General features: G+C 43.5%; 2 protein-coding genes across 5 annotated transcripts in view; one reads left to right on the top strand and one right to left on the bottom strand.

The window, feature by feature from the left end:
- The window catches only part of PEAK1 (pseudopodium enriched atypical kinase 1), a 63,147-nt gene extending 60,847 nt beyond the window's left edge, over positions 1-2,300 (bottom strand). Inside the window, exon 1 of one of the 2 annotated variants that reach the window (XM_075857767.1) lies at positions 2,161-2,300. The gene's annotated coding sequence lies outside the window, so the exon portion shown is untranslated. Of the gene's footprint in view, positions 1-1,996; positions 2,126-2,160 lie in introns of those variants that run through there. The other variant, XM_075857766.1, reaches the window with a different exon arrangement.
- Positions 2,281-12,442, top strand: part of HMG20A (high mobility group 20A) — a 37,122-nt gene continuing 26,960 nt past the window's right edge. Inside the window, exons 1-3 of one of the 3 annotated variants that reach the window (XM_075857770.1) lie at positions 2,281-2,695; positions 6,460-6,526; positions 9,100-9,139. The gene's annotated coding sequence lies outside the window, so the exon portion shown is untranslated. The remainder of the gene's footprint in view (positions 2,696-6,459; positions 6,527-9,099; positions 9,140-12,442) is intronic. The other 2 variants (XM_075857768.1, XM_075857769.1) reach the window with 2 other exon arrangements.

The following is a 12,442-nucleotide window of genomic DNA, read 5'->3' on the forward strand; positions in this document are numbered from 1 at the left end:
ACGTGGGCAGATTTGGAACGCTAAAACCCCAGCTTCATAACGGCATTCTGGTGATTTAGTGGCCACACACCTAGTGACAGGTTCTTTTTAAAATCTAACCTGAGTTTCTAGCAACTGGGTACATCATAGGGGCCAGTCAGACTTTCATTAGACCATTGGTGCACTACCTGCAGCCCGGCGGCTGAAAGCGGCCTGCAATGCCAATCTTGGCTAACACAAGCATTTCTGTGTCTAGACAGTTCAAGGAGACAGCTGTCAAAAGACAACTGCATCCTTCTGATGCAAAGAGCGGAGTGCTGTTATTAGATGGCAGCTCCATCCTCTGTTCTGCGGCTGGTAGAGTTATGGGGTGGTACTACCTGGCTAGCAATGTTATAAAGAGAACTGTGTGGCTGGGATTGTTGTGGGGGGGGGGGGGTCACTGTGTGGCTAGCACTGTTATGAGGAGAAATGTGTGGCTGGGATTGTTATGAAGAGAATTGTGTGGCTGGGATGGTTATGGGGTGGGGGGGGGGGCACTGTGTGGCTAGCAATGTTATGAAGAGAATTGTGTGGCTGGGATTGTTGTGGGGGGGGCACTGTGTGGCTAGCACTGTTATGAAGAGAATTGTGTGGCTGGGATTGTTGTGGGGTGGGGGGGGCACTGTGTGGCTAGCAATGTTATGAAGAGAATTGTGGCTGGGATTGTTGTGGGGGGAGGGGGAGTCACTGTGGCTAGCACTGTTATGAAGCGAATTGTGTGGCTGGGGGGGTCACTGTGGCTAGCACTGTTATGAAGAGAATTGTGTGGCTGGGATTGTTGTGGGGTGGTACTATCTGGCTAGCACTGTTATGAAGAGAATTGTGTGGCTGGGATTGTTGTGGGGTGGGGGGGGGGTCACTGTGGCTAGCACTGTTATGAAGAGAATTGTGTGGCTGGGATTGTTGTGGGGTGGTACTATCTGGCTAGCACTGTTATGAAGAGAATTGTGTGGCTGGGATGGTTATGGGGTGGGGTGGGGGGGGGGGCACTGTGTGGCTGGGATGGTTATGGGGTGGGGTGGGGGGGGGGGCACTGTGTGGCTGGGATGGTTATGGGGTGGGGTGGGGTGGGGTGGGGGGGGGTGGGGGGGGGCACTGTGTGGCTAGCGATGTTATGAAGAGAATTGTGTGGCTGGGATTGTTGTGGGGGGGGGGGAGGTCACTGTGTGCGGCTAGCACTGTTATGGGAGGCCCGAGGTGGCGGTACTTAAATGGTATTGGTAGTCTCTCTTTGGTGTCCATTGAATCCCTGTGTCATGCACCCCCCCCCCCCCAAAGGCATTGTACTAGTCATCTATCTCTGGAACCCCCATATGTTGGGAGAACAGGGGTCCCCCCGACACCCTAGTCAGCATTCCAGAAAAGAGGGATTTCTGAAACGCTTGACCATTTCAGCAACTGCCACAAACTACAATGGAGAGTCCCACACATGCCAAGTCTCGTCCTCTCTAGAGCGCCAGACGGGTGTACAGGGGACTCTAAAGTGGAACTCCCACCTACCAGACATTCATGGCATTTACTGTGGATATGCCAAAAATGTCTCCGATGTGAATACCCCTATAAAAGTTGTATTTCAGCCTTGAAGTATGGCGTCACCTGACAATGTAGCCACTCAGACCAGTTGTATACCCCTGAACTACACATTTGGAGCTAGAACCTATGGGTACAGTACAGTATATACATTGCATACAAATGGTGATGTAAAGTACAAATATCCAATGTGTAATGCCAGCTATAAAATGACAGATGGCAGCAGGCCAGATACCGTTCTGATTTGATGGAAACAATCATTTTGACCATTTACTACATTCAGTTAACTTGGCTCATAAAGAAAATGGTCACGTGTAAACACACTCATGCATAATAACTGCAGTGGCCGTTCACTCTGAGGATGGCTGATGACACCTGTACATCGCTCCCATCTCACAATCACTCCGCATCTACTCCTCACTGCTGCCACTCCCCCTTCACTCACCTGCTCCTCGTCTCACCACTGTGCTCCATACTGTCACGCTGGCAGCTTCACCTGTGCCCCACTATCTACATTATTCTCCCTGTATCATCACGTTCTTTCACAAAATCACGTGTTCACATTCCATGCAAATGAGTCTGCAGGGAGGGCGCTGACGAATGCCATACCTGACGTCACGTTCACGTCACTCTTGCACACAGAACCCTCACCACGCCCATCTAGACAGTCTACGTCACCACCTCCCTTTTTCTGTCTGACGGAACATGTCCGCCCTTGTTCACCAATCACTGCCGTGCTCCCCTCCCGAACCGCTTCATCCAAAGAGAGGCTTGAGATCGATTTCAGCCAATGAGCCAAAACGACTTGCGGCCAATCGCTGCATTCCGTGTACCTAAGCACTACAACTCCCGACTTGCCCTGCGGCAAATCATGTTTTCTTTTTTTAAGCATGCGCAATGAAGGAAACTCTCTATAGTTCCTGAAAGTCTTTGTTATTTGTTTTTTCGGTATTAGAACTGACGAACAAACGTTATTGTTTAGCTTTTGTAACTACACACTTTACTTTTACGGTTTTTTCCCCGAGCGTAAAAAAAACTGTCGCGGAGGGATACAGTGCAGGGTAGACATCTTTATCACGACGTATCGCTTTACGTGCTCGCCGGTTGCTAAGGAGCGAGTGTGGCTAGAGAAGCGGACCAGCTGGTAAAATATGTACACTTCTACGTTGTTGTATTTCTATTCTCTCGTTAACGTGCGTAGTCTAGGGCTGTGTACATGTGGTGACCCAGCGGGCAGGGTGACGGGCGGGGTGCAGAGGTCTGCGCAGTAATCTCCTAACAATGAGACGCAGCGCTCCACAAAGGTGTTTTATGGTCTGACTGGCGTTCTATATACACTGTTTTATAAATGGTTATCGGCTCTTTTTACATAGTCCGTTTGCTAATGAAAATCTATTTTATTTATATATATATATACATATATATATATATATATATATATATAAAGTGTGCATAGTAACAGAAAATAAAATGGCAATGTAATAATATAGTTCCCCTTGTGGCCGGACAGAAATAACTCATACTTGCTAGTTTTGATAAGAGATATCATAGAGATTGTTTTTTTAACCGTATGCTGTGCCAATTTATACAGGACACGCCCCTAACGGGCCATTTGAATCACAGCACCCCAAAATGAATACACCACATCTCTTAAAGTAATACAGACCCTGCACAAGACCGCCAAAACACATGGCGGACTCCCTAAATAAATACAGACCCTAGAACAGTCCTCTAAATAAATACAGACCTAATAAATAAATAAAGTCCCCAGAACAGACCCCCTAAATAAGAACAGACTAGACGTGCAGACACTCGCCTCTCCCTGTTCCTGCCATCCTCCTCTCGGGAGTGAAGAGGACTGCAGGAAAGTGCAGAGGTGAGGACATTTTAAAGCGGACCCAGTGCACCCCTTGAAGATTTACATGCTTGTCCAGGAGGTATCACCTTTTCGTGGGAGAGTTGGCAAGTATAAAATAATGATGTCATCAAGACCTTCTCATCCATGACCTCACACTGACTTTAGTGCATGTACGAATGATGCACGCAGGAACTGTGGATGATGTGGTGACCTAATACTGCTAAGGTATTGACATCGCTTGTCACCATATTGTTATATTGTTGACATATGGCGACAAGAAGAAGATGGACTTGTAAGTGAACATGTTTATATATATATTTTTACATATTTTGTCCCCAAAATTCTCCTTTTATGTCTCTTTGGAGCAATCGTTATAGAATCGTGTGATACATATAGGCTATGTTCACACAGGTCAGACACGCTGCTTAAAGGTACAGAGCGTAACCGTCCTGGATCCCGCAGGGAATTTCCGTCCGAAAAACCGCACCAAATTGTGGTGCAGTTTTTTAGTCCGGAATGTCCGCTGCAGAAAACAGCAGGCTACAAAAAAAACTATACTTACCCGTTGTCATGGCGACACTTCCATCTGACATCCCTCAGCCTGGCTTCCCGGCATGACCGCTGCAGCAGTTACATGGGATAAAATGTCATCCCTGGGGGCCATGCTGGACGGAGAGATTTGGGTAAGTATAACTTTTTTTTCTGAGTTGTGGTTTTTGCGGCAGAATCACAGCTTTTCTGCCACAATAATCTACTATTTGTTGCAGGATTTACCTCCTCATTTAATTTAATGGGGGGAACCCGCAACAGAAAAGCAGCAATTCCGCCACCTAAATTGGCATGCTACGGATTAAAAAAACGCACCACAGGTCAATTTATGAACTTCTAGTACAGCTGTCATGAACTGTACATATGTATCCTAACATAATGGCTGCTTCTGTACTATTCTGAATCTGGTCGGTCAGAGAACTTAGGGTATGTGCACACACACTAATTACGTCCGTAATTGACGGACGTATTTCGGCCGCAAGTAGTGGACCGAACACAGTGCAGGGAGCCGGGCTCCTAGCATCATACTTATGTACGATGCTAGGAGTCCCTGCCTCTCCGTGGAACTACTGTGCCGTACTGAAAACATGATTACAGTACGGGACAGTTGTCCTGCAGAGAGGCAGGGACTCCTAGCATCGTATATAACTATGATGCTAGGAGCCCGGCTCCCTGCACTGTGTTCGGTCCGGTACTTGCGGCCGAAATACGTCCGTCAATTACGGACGTAATTAGTGTGTGTGCACATACCCTCACTGTGACTCCAGCCTCTAGACTCATTCAGACAAAAGGAAGCCCTTCAGACTTATTCACTTGAAAGTGAAAGTCACTGAAAAATTACATAAAGATGCAGTGAAAAAGTAAGATAATTTAACTGAATGTCCCCAGGGGAATATATCACGAACTGATACAGATTACAGCCCAAAAATTGGGGACAGATAATTCAATAATCCTGGTCAGGACTAGAACAGTGGTGCCCTGTCCGCTATGCTATGGCCCAAGATAACTTGATGTAACTTAGTGTGCAGTTCCTTCCCCAAGTTAATGGCTGTGTATCATTAGTATGTCTAACCCTTGTCCTCGCTCTGGCAGAATATGGCAGGCCCTATAATCTGGTGGGTTGACCACCACAGGCCTAGAGAGAAATCTGACATTTGACTCCATTATCACTCCTCTATAGCAAATCTGTCATAGTGATCGGTCCACTGTACTATTAGACCAAACCGCACAAAAAAATATTGTGGCGTGTGGTTAATAGCACCTAGGACAGAATACAGAGGTCGCTGCTGTATTCATAAAGGGAGTGCTCCCCTGCCCCCTCACTATTGAGTAAAATACTGCAATCATCAGACTCAAGAAACCTGGCCCTTCCCTAAGTATTCCTATAAAGCTTTGTAGTAATTGCCAAAGTGAGTTTTGTGATGCTAGGGTCCGATTACACCAGACAATTATCGGGAAAACGGCCGTTCACCGAACGCTCGTTCCCGATCATTCCGACTAGGCAACTGTTACCCATTGAACGAACAAACACTCGTTCATCGGCTGATCATATTGTTTTTAATGCCAAAACTGTTATCGTTGTCGACAGCACATCTCCCTGTAAACAGGGAGACGTGCTGCTGACATGATACTGTATGGGGACGAGCGATCAGTGTAACGAGCGCTCGTCCCTATACATAGCTCCTTGTGACAGGCGCAAACGAGCGCCGATCAACGAGCGGTCTCATTGATAAGCGCTAGTTTACACGGCCCACGTCGGGCCGTGTAAGACCACCCTTATCCTGTCCAAAGAAGCTGGATAGGACTAGTGCTTCTTCTACAGAGCCTTCTCCTCATTAAAGGGCTTTTCCCACTAAGCACATTTATCACCTATCCATATAATACGTAATAAATGTATAATCGCTGGGGGCCCCACTGATCCCTTGAACGGGGGTCCCGACCCTAGTTCCTCCTCACTGCACTATTTCAGTGAGGAGGATTCCGACATTCATTGTCTTATGGGGTTACGGAAGCAGTCGAGTGCTGTACTTTGCTGTCCCCGTCGGCCCCATAGACGTCGAATGTAGGTGCTGTGGACGTGCGTGACTGCCACTCCATTCAAAATCCTCACTGCACCCGCGTTCCAGTGATTGGTGTGGGTCCCAGAAGATAGGCGATAAATGTGCTTAGTGGAAAAAGCCCTTAAACGTATTACAAGATAAAAGCATTTATTGCATATTTGTGATAGGTACTGAAAATACCGGTGTATATTTGAAGAAAAGAATAAAGTTAAAAATGAATACTTATTAGTTAAATATTGAACTTGAGGGAAGCTGTATGAATATATCTTCAGTGTGCTGCCCCTAGCTGAAACCAATTTTAAAGGGATGGTGTCATGATTTATTTTATTTTTTTATCATATTGCTTTTAATATGATATTAACATAAATTTTATTTATTTGTGTTCTCATGTTCTACTTTTTACTTAGTTCTTACTTTTACTTCTCAATGGCGGCTGCACAGGTCCTTCAACCTTGGCGTCGGAAGAGAGAAGACACATCAGCTCCAGGCGTCAGAGGGTACAGTGCAGGTAAGCATAGCAAACTCCCTAGAGACGAGCATATTAACCTTTCGGACGCCTGGAGCCGATGTATCTTCTTTGTCCGACGACAATGTTGAAGGACCTGTGGGTGACGTCACGCTGTATGTCTGCAGTGAAAGAAGCTGGGTGGGAACGATGAGAAGTGTATGACGCTGATTTGTCAGCATCATACACTTCTATTCACAACGCCCAGTTGGTAACAACACAATACACGCCCAGTTGGTAAAACGAGAAAACACGCCCAGTTGTCCATTGAAAAGCTCATTTGCATAAATACAAAATTGCTCATAACTTGGGCAAAAATTATCGTTTTAAAAAAAACAAAAACTTTGCTGTTATCTACATTGCAGCGCCCATCACATGCAATAGGAGATAGGGGTTTGATAATCTGGTGACAGAGCCTCTTTAACTGAAAAAAATAAAAAATAAATTTCTAGCGACACATTCCCTTTAAGCTTTGATTTTAAGGGTATGTGCACACGTCAACGCCAATTACGTCTGAAATCACGGCACTGTTTTCAGGAGAAAACGTCTCCTGAATTTCAGACGTTATTGCATGTACTCGCGTTTTTCGCGGGGCGTCTTTTACGGCCGTAATTGGAGCTGTTCTTCATTGGAGTCGATGAAAAACGGCTTCAATTACGTCCCAAGAAGTGTCCTGCACTTCTTTGACGCGGCCCTAATTTTACGCGCCGTCTTTTGACAGCGACGCGTAAAATAACAGCTCGTCTGCACAGAACATCGTAAGACCCTTTTGCAAGCAATGGGCAAATGTTTGCCGACGTATTGGAGCCGTATTTTCAGGAGTAATTCGAGGCGTACATACCCTCACTTGTTAAGCACTCGGCTGTTTTACAGCTAAATGACCAGAGCAACTTTCACAATTTTTCTATGCGTTTCTTTAGATGATTATAGCCCTGCAGGTGAATAAAGTTCATCTTTGAATTTTACTTATAGGGCTTTGTTTTAATGGCATTTGTCAGTATACATAATTTTTAATTTTTTCTCTAAAGTGGGAAAAATTTGAAAAAAAATGCAAAAATTTAGCAATTGCGTCAAACTGATAGCATTTTTCACACACAGTATAGACCACGGACAAAATTAATCTCCTTTTCACATTCTTCCACTTCTCCTGTGCTGTGCATGGAGATACCAAATATGTGTGCCTTATTTATCACATAGAGATCTAGGACGGCTTACGATAGAAGAAGCCAAGATGCTGTTACTGACAGACTGCTGCTGGGTCTTACTAGACCCAGCACAGCCCTAATAAGTGACAACAGTCACTATAAGAGGGCTGATTTCCCCTGTAACTGGGGCTTCTATGCAGCCACAGTTACAGTGGAAAAACATGGTGTAAAAGAAGAAAAAAAAAATAAAGTCCCCCAAAGGTCTTTTATGACCTTTTTGAGGGACAGGCCATAATAATAAAAAAATAAAAGTGAAATAAAGTGCAAAAAAAAAATGTAAAATAATAATACACATAAAATACCCACCCAAAAAAAAACATTCCTCCCACCAATCATTGTCGTAATATTTATTTTTTATTTTTATAAACAAACACAAACTAACTGGTGAGTGTGGGTGTGTGTGTGTGTGTATGTATGTGTGTATATATATATATATATATATATATATATATATATATATATATATATATATATACACATTACCACTAACAAAAAAACCGCTATTGCTATATATATGTATATATATAATTATATATTCCCTACCTGCCTATTCTAATATAATAAAAGATAGAAAGGTAGATAGATGGATAGATTGTATAGATAGATAGAAATCTATACAGAGAATGTATTGATGTGTAACACTATTTTTTTTTTTGTAACTGTATTCTTCTGGCAGCAATTCTCTCGAGTCTCTTCTCCTCACACTGAAATAATGTTTGAGGAGAAGAAAAGAGGCAGGAGATTTGCTGCCAGAAATGTCAAAATAAAACATGGTTTTCAGAGCGATCACATGTTCAGGGACCATCAGATTGGTCCCTGATACTCTGCCCAGAGCTGTTCGTAACAGCGTGTGCACACTATATTTTGCATTGAAATGCATGTGATCGCTGTGATTGGTTGTCAAAAGATTGGCCCCTGACACTCTGTGTCAACAGCCAGGGCACACTCGGGCACACTCTCTGAAGTGCCACCGTAATTAGTCTATACAGCGGACTTCAGAGACCCTGACCGCTGGCCGTAAAAACACAGCCAGCGATTGGGAACCTGTTAAGTGTTATCTGGTGTAGAAAACACATTTTCTAATTCGCTATTAGGTTGGGTTTTCAAAATCTTTTCAAAACGCAATGGTTTTGCGGTAATCGCTGGGGAAAAAAACCCCCACCAAAACCGCAGCATGAAAACCCAGCCTTAGGGCATTCTGAGGTAATAAAGAGTCCCTCGTTCCAAACATGTAACCAAGTAAACCGGAAATGATCTCGCCATGGCACAAACCGCTCTAATGTACAATTTCTAAACCTGTGAAACCTGTTAGATAAACACTAGTAAATGTATATTCATTGACTAACATTGACTCATTTTGTTGTATCTCAGGTTGGGTGAATAGAAACAGCAATTGCTGGAGTTGCAGAAGGTAAGGCTTGTCTAGTCTGGATCAGAACTTCGATGAAGTTATCCAAGATTTTTATTTTTTTTTTCGTTTTAAAGGACAACTTTATTTGTAGTGATGTGAACATATCAACCTGCGTGTTAACCGGTTTCCGACCGCTGGCTGTGTATTTACGGCCAGCGGTCACGGTCCTTAAAACTCGCACCATAGACTATTTACGCCGTTGGTTTTAGCTTGCTGCCCGAGCGATCGGGCAGCTGAATGTCGGGTCTCCGGCAGTCAGTGAGAAGAAGATATAAGCTGCTGCTATCTTCTCTGATCTCTTCTACACAGTGCTCAATGAGTGCTGTGTATACGAATAGAGGCAGCGGTAGCGCCGCTGTCTCTATTGGTCCCATCGATCATGTGACTGGTCACATGATTGCCAAGATGCTGTTACTGACAGACTGCTGCTGGGTCTTACTAGACCCAGCACAGCCCTATTAGTGACAATAGTCACTATGAGAGGGCTGATTTCCCCTGTAACTGGGGCTTCTGTGCAGCCCCAGTTACAGTGGAAAAACATGGTGTAAAAGAAGAAAACAAAAATAAAGTCCCCCAAAGGTCTTTTCTGACCTTTTGAGGGACAGACCATAATAATAAAAAAATAAAAGTAAACTAAAGTGCAAAAAAAATAATACATATAAAATACCCACCCCAAAAAAAACATTCCCCCCGCCAATCATTGTCGTAACGCTAGCGCTGAGCCAATTACCCTAAAATAGGCATGTAATATATTAAAATTTACGGTAGACAATGACGATCACAAATAAAAGGTCTATTTTAGGGTAAAACTATGTTATTACCAGAAAAAAAAATAGCTAAAAAGTAATAAAAACTTATTTTTTTTACTGTTATTTTCAAACTCTAAGCCTAAAAATTCTAAAATAGTAAAAAGGATGTGTAAAAATGATTAAAAAAAGAAACCTGCATTGTCTATGGAAAAAAACAGCGCAAAAATCACATCGCTACCTCCTAAAAGTTCAAAATAGCCCGGTCCTGAACCGGTTAAAGGGAACCGGTCATGTTGACAATGCAGTCTGATCTGATGGCATCGTGTTAGAGAGCAGGGGGAGCTAAGCAGATTGATGTATAATTTTGTGGGAGAAGATTCTGTAGAACTTGTAATTTGTTTATCTTAAAGAGGCTCTGTCACCAGCTGATAACCCTATCTTCTACCTAATCTAATAGGCGCTTTAATGTAGATAAGTGATGTTTTTTGTTTTTTTTTAAAAAACGTTTATTTTTGACAAAGTTATGAGCATTTCAAGTGTTATGCAAATATGTTCCTAATTCTTGACTTCAGGCTGGAGGCGATGTCCGGTCATTCTCCCGTCGCTTGTGTGAAGGAACTACAGTAGTAAGTGACAGCACAGCGTGATCTCGCGATATCACGCTGTGCTGTGGATTAAGCTGGACATGAATGCAGAGAAGTGTATGACGCTGATTGGTCAGCATCCTGCATTTCTCTTTTTTACTACGCACACTTGGTCAAGAGTAAAAAAATGTCCACTTGGGCATTAGGAACAAATTTGCATAACACTTAAAATGCTCATAACTTTCTCAAAAATGAAAGTTGTTTTCTTTAAAAAAACAAAACACATTACTTATCTGCATTAAAGAACCTATTAGATTAGGTAGAAGATAGGGCAGTTATAAACTGGTGACAGAGCCTCTTTAACCTCTGCTCATTCTTCACTTGGGAATCCAGTGGGCGGTCCTGCTCACTGATCGCTGTATGCGCACATATACAGGGAAGGCTGTTGATCATTGAGTAGGACCGCCCACTGGACTCCTAAACCCAAAATGAGCAGAGGTTAAGATCATTAACAAGTTCTACTGAATCTTTTCCCACTAAATGATATATCAATCTGCTCAGCTCCTCCTGCTCTATAACAGGCTACCTACAGATAGGACTGGTTTTTTTCAATGTGACAGATTCCCTTTAATATCTGCAGATTTCCTGTTGATTTTTCAGTGAGTAAGCTTACTGTAGTAATTAATAAATAGCCGAAGGGGATTGTCTATACACAAATAGAAATTATGGAAGATTCATGGCTTTGTGTTAGGAATTGTTAACTGATACCCTTGCAACTATGAAACCAGAGGAAGTCACACAGGTTATGTCGGTGAAAGGTTAAACATTCACTGGTGCTCAAAAACATCCATCAGGAAGGCCCATTTAATACTGATGACAGCTGCTGCTCCACAACTTAAGCTGTCTAAGGAAATGGCAATATGCCGTATTGAACGCAGGAAACAAGGAGAGCGTGTACATTGGATGACCATCATCAAACGTAAGGTAAGATTCAGAACTGTAATGTGAGAGACGAAAACCTGACAAAAGGTGATCCATGAACAGCTCATGAGCGAGTGTTTCTTGGTAACATAATGAGCACCCTGAACTGAGGAGCTCGCACAGGAGAAAACCAATAGAGGCATGTCATTAATTCCTCCAATAGTTCAAGAAACCACCAAGCAAGAGAAATCTGATGCTCCAAATTAGCGCCAATGTATGCGTATAACCTCAAGACTAATTCAATCTTGCAGCTTCTCCTGTGTGGAGAGGAAGTCAGTCTCTATTCATTCCTATGATACTCAAATGGAGGCTGTTATAGCAGTGTATATGAATAGGGAGACTGACTTGCTCTCCCCATAGCAGATGCTGTAAGATTCAGTTAGTCAGAGCAGGGGTCATATGATGGAACGGCAGCCTGAAACAGAGGCTAAAACTTCAAGATATTGCCATAGGTGAGTTTTCTACCCACAGTATCATTTATGACTCCTCACAAACGGGGGCCCAAAATGTTTTTGAGGGGACTGCTTATTTAAACACTCCTGTTTTTTACATGTATAGAGCCCTTGAAGTTATTGGGGTATTCCCAAAATCATAAATTATCACCTATCCACAGGATATCAATGCTGGGAAATCCACTGATTGTGAGAACGGGGGTCCTAAACCCCCAGGTCCTCCTCACTGCAACCCACGCAGCGAGGAGGAGCTTGAATGGAGCGGCGGTCGAGCATAAGCGCGCCCCTCCATTCACGGTCTATGGAAATGACAGAAACAGCTGAGCGCTGTACTCGGCTGTTTTCGTCATTAATATAGATTTTGAATGGAGCAGTTGTGTGCATGCCGACCACCGCTCAATTCAATGTTTTTGACCGCAGTGAGGAGGATCTGTAAGTTTGGAACGCCCGCTCTCATGATCGGTGGGGACCCCAACCATCATAAAATTATCCCCTGTCCTGTTGATAGATGATAATTTATGATTTTGGGAATACCCC

This window comes from Rhinoderma darwinii, chromosome 3 (genome assembly GCF_050947455.1).
Source record: "Rhinoderma darwinii isolate aRhiDar2 chromosome 3, aRhiDar2.hap1, whole genome shotgun sequence".
Taxonomy (NCBI): domain Eukaryota; kingdom Metazoa; phylum Chordata; class Amphibia; order Anura; family Rhinodermatidae; genus Rhinoderma; species Rhinoderma darwinii.